The 11,593-nt window shown below is 42.9% G+C and overlaps 1 pseudogene; it reads right to left on the reverse strand.

Moving 5' to 3' along the window:
• Positions 1-1,559: 1,559 nt before the first annotated feature.
• Positions 1,560-11,261, reverse strand: LOC131235443 (probable jasmonic acid carboxyl methyltransferase 2; annotated as a pseudogene).
• Positions 11,262-11,593: the final 332 nt, after the last annotated feature.

Here is an 11,593-nt window from a genome sequence, read left to right on the forward strand (position 1 = left end):
GCCCTTAACAGGACCATCCATATCTAACTAGTTCCTCGCTGGAGAATAGCCAATCCACGTCCATTCAAAAGGCCTTTAGGTTCTGCCTCGCTCTTTCTTAACAGTGCAAAGCTGCTGCCACAGCTGCAAATCTCCCAGAGGTATGCCCTTAAAACTTCAGAACGAATTAAAAAGCTCTCTCTCTCTCTCTCTCTCTCTCTCTCTCTCTCTCTCTCTCTCTCTCTCTCTCTCTCTCTCTCTCTTTGTTAGCTTGTTTTTTATTTTATTTTATTTATAAAAAAAAAAAAAACAAAAAACAAAAACTGTGAATTCATTCATATCATCAACAAAACTTACAAAAAAGGATTCAGGTGCACACGACCAAACAAAAAGAGGCCCTATACCACCAATCGTGTGACTATACAAAAAAGAACGATGGAAAAGGAAGATAAATTATCTCTCCCTTAGTGCTCCTATACCCGCTCTATTGAGGAAACAGAGTCCCCTGATCAACCTAGGGAGATCAGCCCACTTTTCCACCCAAAAAGATCTCAGATTGGCCGCTCCCAAGCAAGTGAGTCCATCCACCAGACCATTGATTTCCCGAGGAATAAGTGAAATGGGTTTCCTTTCTTTTGCAGATTTTTTATTCTCGACATCCAGTAATCCCACTTCCAGTGAAGGAGCGACGTCCCTCTTTGTTAGCTTGTTAGTACACCCACTGTCAGTTGACACTTCGCTGTTAGCCACCCCCACTAGGGAATCAATACCAAGACCTCAGTGTTGAAATGAGGTATCTTTCACTCAGTCTACCACTTGAGCTAAAAAGCTCTCTTCATCCCTTGATACACCCAAATCCCGATTACACCCATATATATAGCCTCGATGAGAATCACAATCAAAATTGAAAACAAATTCTGCACTTGGGTAATTCTACACATGCGCTCGATGACACCTTCGATGGCATCGAACACCCTTAATGTCATCGAGTAGAATACTAAAATGTTCCAACAACAAAACATGAACTATCTAGACTTTTCCGATGGCATCGACAACCTGTAAATGGCATCGAACCCTTTCGATGGCATCAAGCGACTATTGGTGGCATCGAACAACTGTTAATGGTATCAAACGGTCTGTCGATGGCATCGGACTCTAATATTGTGGTGAATATTCTGAATTGTAGGTCCCAGGAAAATTGGAAATAGAGGTATTGGGTCTTTAGAATAGAGGTGACGAAGGGTGGTTGCCAGGTTAGATTCTGTCATGTTCTAAGAGAAGGGAATGGCCCAGCTGATGGTCTAGCCCGTCAGGGAAGTGGCAGCTAGACCCTCGCGCACTTCAACAGGATTTCAAACCATCTTATGAGGATTCGAGGTCAGATCTTCCTGGACAGGGTTGGGCTAGGATCCATCAGGCAGTCCCCCCTTTGACTATTTATTAGTTTTCAACAATATTTTCTCTTTTATATATTTTGCTTCTTATTTTCTCTTGTATAAGTCATAGAAGAAAACAATAATCTCATCCTCTTGCTTTCCACCACACATCCACTATGGCAGTAGCACAAGATAATGCAACAGTTCACATTAATGGAAGATGAGCTCCAACTTTAACTTTCAGAATTAAAAACCTATGTATACTACCAAGGAAGTGGCTGCTTACAACATGATACCTCACTCTAAAGAGGCTTCTTATAACATAATACCTCATCCTTGGTGGCTGCTTACATAATGCCTCCTTTCCTTCGGCTTAACATTGTTATAGTACCATTGGGGCTTTCATTATGTGTGGTCCTTATTTAGTAATATTAACCATACATCATATTTAGATCTCCATCGATTTTTTAGTCATAGAAATGATCACATAAACATGCTTGGTCTTCCCTTTGGCAAGGTGCTCAGCTACATTCTCTCCATACCTCTTGTACAAATCATCTAATATTGTCTCCCCGAAGTGACTTGCGAGCATGGATTCAGATGCAACTCTTATGATCTTCGCCATAGTCTGCCCGCTTATAAGCTTATCAAACACAAAGCCTTTCTCATTGTTATTGTCATTAGGATCCCAATTTACTTCGATGAATTTCAGCTGATCTAGATGGAATGATCCCTCAGTTTCAATCAAAGTTGTTAGTTCTTGATCAAAAGGTGTGTAATAGGGAAGATTGAACGAATCCACTTTCTCTTCTTTGATGATTCCCTGAATTGAATAAATAAAGCAATTTGATAAATTGTGATATGTTCATGCGTAAGTATGATAATTTATGATATTTAAATGAGATACCATCTTATGTAAACCCTTGAATTAATGAAAGTTGGAAAATCAACGACATGAGCAGAAGAAGAAGAGTGAGATGAAAAAATCAGGGAGATCATGGTGGTCTGGACTGCAATTTTCAATGCCAAACACCACTTAAGCAAGAGGAGAAAAGGGTCTCTCTCTCTCTCTCTCTCTCTCTCTCTCTCTCTCTCTCTCTCTCAAACTGTCATTAGAACTTTATATATATATATATATATATATATATATATATATATATATAATTACAAAAATAATCTCCTATATTATACAAATTCCTGTAACAACCCAACAAACCCCATCTGACCCTACTTAAATCTTACTAATTGAAGTGATTAGTTGCAAAAAGATCTCCAATTGACGCTACTTCAATCAACCCTTGCAATCCTTAGGGCCTGTTGGATAAGCAAGAATCATGGGAAAAATAAAAGAATTCATAATTATTTTTCTCAAACGATTATTGATAAATAGATTTCAGTGGATACTTTCATTATGGTATGTTTCATTTGCAATTGGAAATCTCCAATTCACATTAATTACAGGTCATCCTAAACTGTCTTTGAGAATTATAGAAGTGAAAAGTATAATAATTATATTATATAATTCCCAATTATTTTTTTAACAAATCAAATAAGAAAATCATTAATGATTATACCTTTTTTTTTCTTCAATTTCAATTGATTCCCACTAATCAACCAATAATACCGAAATCCTCGTCAATGTTCTCGCCAGCCAGGGATTCCAATTCGGACAACGTAGAAGGTCCCTAATTGATGGAAAAAAAAACTATTCTTGCAGGCCAGGTGGATGTCCAAGTTGGCAAGAATAGTTTTTGCGCCGGTCAGGGATATGTTCTCATAAGATGTTTTCATGTGGCCCTTGATTACAGCTGTCACGTAACCATCAGATTGACAGTCAAATAGAGACCGATGCTGATTGCCTGCAGCCCTAAGTTGTGGGGCCCACTCTGTCCGTCCGTCTTCCCATCTTATTTTAGGGAATGAGCACAAACACGAGGCAGATCCAAATCTCAAGTGGATCACACCACAAGAAACAGTAGGAAGGACAACCCCCCCCCCCCCCCCCCCCCCCACTGTTTAAGCCTTCCTAGGCCCACCGTCATGTTTTCATACCATCCCCGTTCATACGGTGACTCTCTCTTGGATGAACGGAAATATACAAACTTCTGTGGACCCCAATGAGTTCTTATTCGTGAGCATTCCACCCCCGCCATTTCCTGTGGTGTGTTCCCTTGAGCTATGGAACTACCACATGTTGGGATCATGCCTTAAAATGTGCCGGTGAAATGGATGGATGGAGTGGATGTAAGACATACATCAGGGTGGGCACCACGGAGAGATGGCTGAAGGAATCCTTCGCAGCTCCGTTTGCAGGCAATCCACGTATGAGAGAGAGAGAGAGAGAGAGAGAGATTTCCCCTTTAGCTTACTGGCTCATCCAAACTCTACACTACATGAACCAGCTCCGCCAATATAACTAGGCCCACCACATAAATTGATGATGACCAGGCCACCATTTTCTTGCCAAGGCTCCCATGTCCTGCTTCAATACAAGTCAGCTTATTGCTATGCTGGACTAGGCCTTAGTCCCCATAGGTAAATTGGATGGTCCCAACCCAATTGCTACTCCTAAGAAAGAAATAAAATGACTTTGGAGATAGCCCAATGGGGCCAGCCATGATAAGTTTAAATGATGGAATCATATATTATTGATGCAGGGATGAACGTGATGAGGATAACTACTCCGAATCCACGGAGCTTCTCTGGACTCCTCACAGAGACTTCTCGAATCCACGAGGAAAGAAAGCAGAAAATAAAAATAAATTCTAATAAATTCGAAATTGATTAATTGATGAATAAAAACGAGTTTACAACCCTTTAAATAGGGATACCAAGCAATGGGAAAGAAATTAGAATCAAACTACAACTCAAACTCTTAGAATCCGCAACTTACTATAAATAGTAAACTTACTATTTATAGACGGTCGTGATGTCTACTAGTGCGCAAGGTTTTCGGCCAAAAATAGTAAGTGTCCTATTTGGCTTCACTAAACCGTTCTCCTAATTATTCTAAGCTCTTTTCACGTTGGGCGCAACTCCTAAAGCCCGACGGATGAAGAGTTATAATCAAACTAAAACTTACTATTTATAGTAAAAACGAAATTAAAACGGGGAAATGACCATTGATCCAGGGGTTTTTTGCAATTCCGGGTTGCGCAACCCGGCGTAGCAGGGTTGGTTGGTTTCAGTAGCTCGTTCTACCCCAAAATCATATATTTTACGTCAAATAACTCATTCCGGATTGCAAGATATGCCCGATTTAAGGTTCGATGGTCTGGATCACTTCTGTCGTCGACCGGGCCTTTTCTGATCCATCTTGGCCATGTAACTGTCCGCGACCCGCTCTACATCAGTCTCCTCCACTTCAAAAGAACTCGTCCTCGAGTTCTCGTCATGCTCTGGTTCATGATACTCGGTTAGGTCCGTGATATTGAAAGTCCGTGAGATTGCCATATCATCTGGGAGATCAACAATATAAGCGTTGTCATTGATCTTTCGGATGATTGGTACCAGTCCAATCTTCTTATTTTTTAACTTGTTGTACGTCCCGGTCGGAAATCTCTCTTTGTGCAAATGGACTATAACGTGGTCGCCTACCTCGAACACTTTTTGTCGCCAATGCTTGTCCGCTTGTTCCTTGTACTTCTCGTTCGAGGTATGTAGCTTGGTCTGCACTTCTGTATGGATGCCCATGATCTTGTCTGTCATATGTTCTGCTGTAATGCTCGTGCCTGGGTGCTTGGGCAGAGGGACCAAGTCAAGTGTGTGGCGAGGCACTCGTCCATAAATAATCTGGAACGGTGATCTCCCTGTCGAGCGGTTCACTATATTGTTGAATGCAAACTCTGCTTGAGACAAGGCCAAATCCCACTGCTTCGATTTTTCTCCTGAAATACAGCGAAGGAGGTTTCCCAACGTGCGATTCACAACTTCGGTCTGCCCATCAGTCTGTGGGTGGTAAGCACTACTGAATTGAAGTCGTGTATCGAATCGATTCCATAAAGTCCGTCAAAAGTGGCTAATGAACTTCGTGTCACGATCGAAAGTAATGGTCTTGGGGACCCCGTGTAGCCGAACGACCTCCCTGAAAAATAAATTCACCACCTGTGTTGCATCGAGGGTCTTCTTGCATGGGATAAAGTGCGCCATCTTTGAGAAACGATCTACCACCACAAACACCGAATCCATGCCGCATTGTGTTTGTGGGAGACCAAGCACGAAATCCATTGATAAATCCTCCCAAGGACCGTTAGGCACAGGTAACGGGGTGTAGATGCCCGTATTCTGAGATTATCCCTTGGAGGTCTGACAAACATGACAACGTTGTACGGCTTTTCCCACATCGCGTACTAACTGCGGCCAGTAATACCGCTCTTCCACAAGAGCTTGTGTCTTGTCTTGCCCCAGGTGTCCACCAAGGCCACCTTCATGTAACTCCTGAATAATCTGCTCCCTCAGAGAACTTTGGGGGATGCACAATCGATTCCCTTTGAAGAGAAAATCGTCCTGTATATGAAGGTCACTGGGGTGACCTTCTTGACACTTCATCCAAGAATCTTTGAAGTCCTCATCCTTGGCATACAGCTCCTTGAAACAGTCGAAGCCGACTACCTCGTTGCTCATTGTAACTAGTAGTGATGCACGACGGCTAAGTGCATCAGCCACCTTATTCTGCTGACTTATGCTTTAGAACGAACGTGAATTTCTGTAAAAATGCAACCCATCTAGCATGCACACGATTCACGTTAGTCGACTATTAATAAACTTTAATGCTTGATGGTCGTGTACAAAACAAACTCTCTTTGAATTAGATAATGCCGCCAATGTCGTAGTGCCTGAACCTGCGTTCAACTCAAGCTCATAAGTCGACCACTTCTTTCGAGCTTGGCTTCTCGGCGTAGAAGGCTACCGGCCTGCCTTCCTGTGATAATACTCCTCCAATTCCGACGTATGAAGCGTCACACTCAACCTTAAATAATTTGTCGAAATTAGGAAGCACCAAGACCGGTGTTGTAGACAAATGATACTTGATCTCATAAAAGCTCTTATCAGCTTTATCGGTCCACTGGAACGGTCCTTTTTTCATGCAATCTGTTATAGGCGCGACTATGGTGCTAAAATCTCGCACAAATCGACGATAGAAAGTCGCCAACCCGTGAAAACTCCTCACCTCATGAATGTTTGTCGGGATCGGTCATTCCCTAATAGCTCGCACCTTTTCATCGTCCACACGAATGCCTGTGGACGTTACAACAAATCCTAAAAACAATAGGCTGTCAGTTAAAAAACTACACTTCTTCAAGTTGAGGTACAACTTGTTAAGTTGTAGGACCTGTAGCACCTGCCTGAGATGTTTCTTGTGCTCCGCCTCATCCTGGTTATATATCAATATGTCATCAAAATATACTACCACAAATCGGCCAGTGAACGGTTTTAGAACTTGATTCATCAAACGCATAAAAGTACTTGGTGTGTTCGATAGGCCGAAGGGCATGACTAGCCACTCATACAACCCTTCCTTGGTCTTGAATGCCTTTTTCCACTCATCACCGGGTCGAATACGAATCTGATAGTACCCGCTCCTTAGATCTAGTTTAGAGAACACCTTGGCCCCTTCTAATATATCGAGCATGTCATCCAACCGTGGTATTGGGAACCGATATTTGATGGTAATTTTGTTGATTGCTCGGCTGTCGACACACATGCGCCAGCTTCCATCTTTTTTGGCGTTAATAATGCTGGTACGGCACATGGGCTCATGCTCTCTCTCAAGAGACCCTTATGGATCAATTCCTCCACTTGCCCCTGAAGTATCTCACACTCCTTCGGACTCATCCGATAATGAGGGCGATTGGGCAGGCTAGCCCTAGGGACGAGGTCTATGTGATGTTGGATGTCCCTCATAGGGGGCAATCCATCAGATAAATCCTCAGGCCAGACTTCTTTGAATTCGTTTAGCAACAGTCTTAAACTTAGAGGGATGTCTGAGGGTTCCTCTTCCTCGCCCTTCACCACTACAGCGTATACCTCGCCGGTTTCCTTGGATTCTTCCATAAAATCCCGAATGGTCAAGAGGGAACTCCCCTCCACTTTAGAGGCTTCAAGATGGTTCTCTGGTGCCATAGGGGCAAGGATTATTTTTCGACTATCCTTGACGAAACATTATCTCGTCCCCGATGAGTCGCATCACGGTCCGATTGCCAGGGTCAACCGAGTAACATATGACAAGCTTCCATATCGACCACGTCACAAAGTATTTGATCTTTATAATTTTTGTCAATTGAAAACGAGATAGTACATTGTTCAGTTACCTTGGTCTCATTCACCTTTTTTATCCAGCCAATTGAGTATGGGGAAGGATGTTTCATCGTTGGTAGCCGCAACTTGTCCACCATCACTCTTGAGACGATGTTCTTGCTACTACCATTGTCTATGATCACATTACAGACCTTTCCATTGACGGTGCACCGAGTACGAAATATATTGTGTCGTTGTGGATGTAATTCCCTTCGTTGGGCATACAGTAATCGCCTCACAACTAGAAATTTGCCACGATCCTCGCCAGTCATTTCATCGCCACCTGCTATTTCTTCAGTGATTGTTCATGTTCATCAAAGCGATGGTCTTCTTCTGCGGCCTCATCTTCAGTTCCTCCTTCATTTATAGTCAAGTGTGTTACGGGACGTTAAGGACAAATGTTTGATAAGTGGCCTGGTTAGCCACAGCGGTAACAATTGTTCGACCTTGGCCGACCATAAGGATTTGGAATCCTACTCGGACTCGCTGTTGTAGGTGCTGCACGTTGAGGCCTAGATGAGCCGCTCCCCGTATCACGGTTTGCATTTGTAAGAAGTTGAGGTACTGAGTCTTTTCCTCGTGGCAGCACTGGATCCTGCGCGAGACCCATCATGGGGGGTCGAGTTGAAGGATATGGAAGAGCAGGAGCTCTTGCAAGTTGTGTTTCTGCCCTACCCGCCAATTGAACTGCTTCATCCACAGTCCCGACTAGGTACATCTGAACTCGGTCCTGAATTGTCAGTCGCAACCCACCTATAAATCGTGTCACCTTCTGTGACTCAGATTCTGATAGATCGTTTTTTTAATTAAATATAACGAAATATCCAATTACACAATTATGTTACTTATTTCCATATTCTTTGAATAATATCTGCTCATAATCACTGGGGAGAAATCGAGATCGAAGAAGACGTCTCATCCGTGGCCATGATGAGATGGGCGCCTTGTTCTGGCGAGCTCGTGAGAGTTGTAATTGTTCCCACCATGCAGAAGCATCAGATTTTAATTTAAACGCTACCAATTTTACCCTTTTATGATCTGGCACATCCATGTAATCAAAATATCTCTCTATTTCGGCTAGCCAATCGAGAAAATCTTCTATACGTAATAAACCGTTAAAACTAGAAAGTTCAGCCTTACCTCGATAGTCTCTTTCAGCACGATCTAGATGATCACCTTCATGAATTGGTCGTCGGGCAAAACCCTCATTAAGGTCCTCGTCGCTGGAACTTAAATCATCTGGTGTAGCCCTACGGTTTGCCACTAGTAGTGCTCTACGAAAATCGGGGTTGTGTCGTACAGTAACCATGGGTGGTGGAGCCACCACGGGTGGTGGAGCACCGCCTAGGGCTCGGGGCGGAAGTAGCGCATCTGCCAGACGGTCAAGAGTTGCCTGCAGCCCTTGCATGGTCAACTGACTCTCGCGGTGGAAAGCTTCCATTCTTTCCGAAAGATAACGAATCCCTGGATCACCGTCCACAGGATTTTGATTCATACCTTTGTTGTTTACCATCGGCCCGAGAGAAATCCTCGCTTTGATACCAATTGACGCAAGGATGAACGTGATGAGGATAACTACTCCGAATCCACGGAGCTTCTCTGGACTCCTCACAGAGACTTTTCGAATCCACAAGGAAAGAAAGCAGAAAATAGAAATAAATTCTAATAAATTCGAAATTGATTAATTGATGAATAAAAACGAGTTTACAACCCTTTAAATAGGGATACCAAGCAATGGGAAAGATGTTAGAATCAAACTACAACTCAAACTCTTAGAATCTGCGACTTACTATAAATAGTAAACTTACTATTTATAGACAGTCGTGATGTCTACTAGTGCGCAAGGTTTTCAGCCAAAGATAGTAAGTGTCCTATTTGGCTTCACCAAACCGTTCTCCTAATTATTCTAAGCTCTTTTCACGTTGGGCACAACTCCTAAAGCCCGACGGATGAAGAGTTATAATCAAACTAAAACTTACTATTTATAGTAAAAATGAAATTAAAACGAGGAAACGACCATCGATCCAGGGGTTTTTGCAATTCTGGGCTGCGCAACCCGGCATAGCAGGGTTGGTTGGCTTCAGTAGCTCGTTCTACCCCAAAATCATATATTTTATGTCAGATAACTCATTCCGGATTGCAAGATACGCCCGATTTAAGGTTCGATGGTCTGGATCCCTTCTGTCATCGACCGGGCCTTTTCTGATCCATCTTGGTCATGTAACTGTCCGCGACCCGCTCTACATCAATTACCTCTGAGACCATGTCCATCAGCGCTTGTGCCATTGGTTCCCAAGGAAGGCAACACTCTCCACTTGATGTGTCTGGGCTTCTCCGGCCCATGAGTGTCAGGACCATATGCCCACTAGAAATAATGAGAAATCGCACTGAAATTGATCCAAGTAAGCTTTAAACACAGTGGGAGGACTGCTCTTCGCAATGTAGATGTGCCCTTTGTTTAAAAAGCCACCAGATTCAGTCTGTAGCCCTGGTGGAACCTGGCATGCCACAATGGTTTAAGTTAGCCCAAGCCAGCTTATTTATTATTGGGTCTCAACATTAGGCCGAGGCCAGTGGTCACATGAAATGAAAGCCAATTTAAACTGTTCAACCATTGCTGAACTTTTCCTACATTTACATACTTTTCTTAAGATCTTGAGTTTTTGAACTGTTATTTAGAGTCAAAACATGGTTCAAGTATGCACAGTATTTTGGTGTAATTGTTTGAAGCCTTTTAGTGAATGATGCTTACTTGAGAGAGCCAATGGAGACTATAAGAAGAATGAACAAAATCCAGACTTTCGGTTGGAAAGAGCCTCCCATAAAAAGAACCAGCCACTCCAGCGATGAAACATGGCCCAAAATCAGGCCCCTTCTCTTGCTTGAGTTTCTCATAGAAGTCTGGCAAGGACTTGAATATGGTGTTGAAGTCATTCCCCGGTAGGTCATTTAAGAACACTTGGAACTCAGGAGATGAGTGGCCCAGATGACGCCGTTTCTGGTCGACAGAGTCTATAATAGTAGAGATTACCAATAATGTGTTGGGCCCTGAAGCGCAACCCATGTCTGCCAAGCACAAGCCCTTTGGAAAAGTGGTGCAGTAGAGCTTGACGATGCTGTCTTCTACTATGGTCTTTGCTTTGGATATTGCACTTTCCTAAAGAAAAATAATAAAAATAAAGGGGGACTTAATCAAGTGACTCGAACTAGGAAGATTGATCCAATGTAAATTATTAATAATAGGAGAAGTGGACAGTCCAATTATTGGATAGATAGATGGTCTGGCAGACCCATTTTGGATTGCCAAATACCTCAAGAATCACTTGATCTGATGATCCGAACCATCTAATAAATAGGTCACCTTGAGAAAATGTGTTCATAAGGTTATGGCATGGTGGAAAATTAAGACTGAGTTAGACGAGATGGATGGTCCACATCTATCCTTTCAAAAATCTACGTGTCTACTTCAAATTTAATGTGGAGAGAGAGAGAGAGAGAGAGAGAGAGAGAGAGAGACCTGTAGTGTTGAGTTATTGGCATAGCTGGTCCCACCGGTTCCACCATTCATGTGAAGAACTTGTTGCACTTCCATTACTTCTCTACGAATGCCTGCCTTCTTCCGAAAGAATAGGGAGGCATACCTTGAACATTTATAGGGAAGCGGATTCCCTCCTGACACTGCCACTGAGGATATCCCTGGTGGCAGGGGCTTTGGGTCCCATTATGCTGCATGTATTTCACATCCATGCCGTAGATCCATTTTGGCAGCTTTATTTTAGGGCATGAGTACAAAAATATTGCCAATCCAAAGCACAAGTGGACCATACCCTAGGAAACAGTAGGGATATGGCTCCCACCTTAGAAACCTTCATAGGCTTCATGGATGAAAGGAAAACGCAATTATTATGATACTTTTGTGGCCCCAGGAAGTTTTCACGGGT

This window comes from Magnolia sinica, chromosome 19, assembly GCF_029962835.1.
Source record: "Magnolia sinica isolate HGM2019 chromosome 19, MsV1, whole genome shotgun sequence".
In the NCBI taxonomy this organism is placed as follows: domain Eukaryota; kingdom Viridiplantae; phylum Streptophyta; class Magnoliopsida; order Magnoliales; family Magnoliaceae; genus Magnolia; species Magnolia sinica.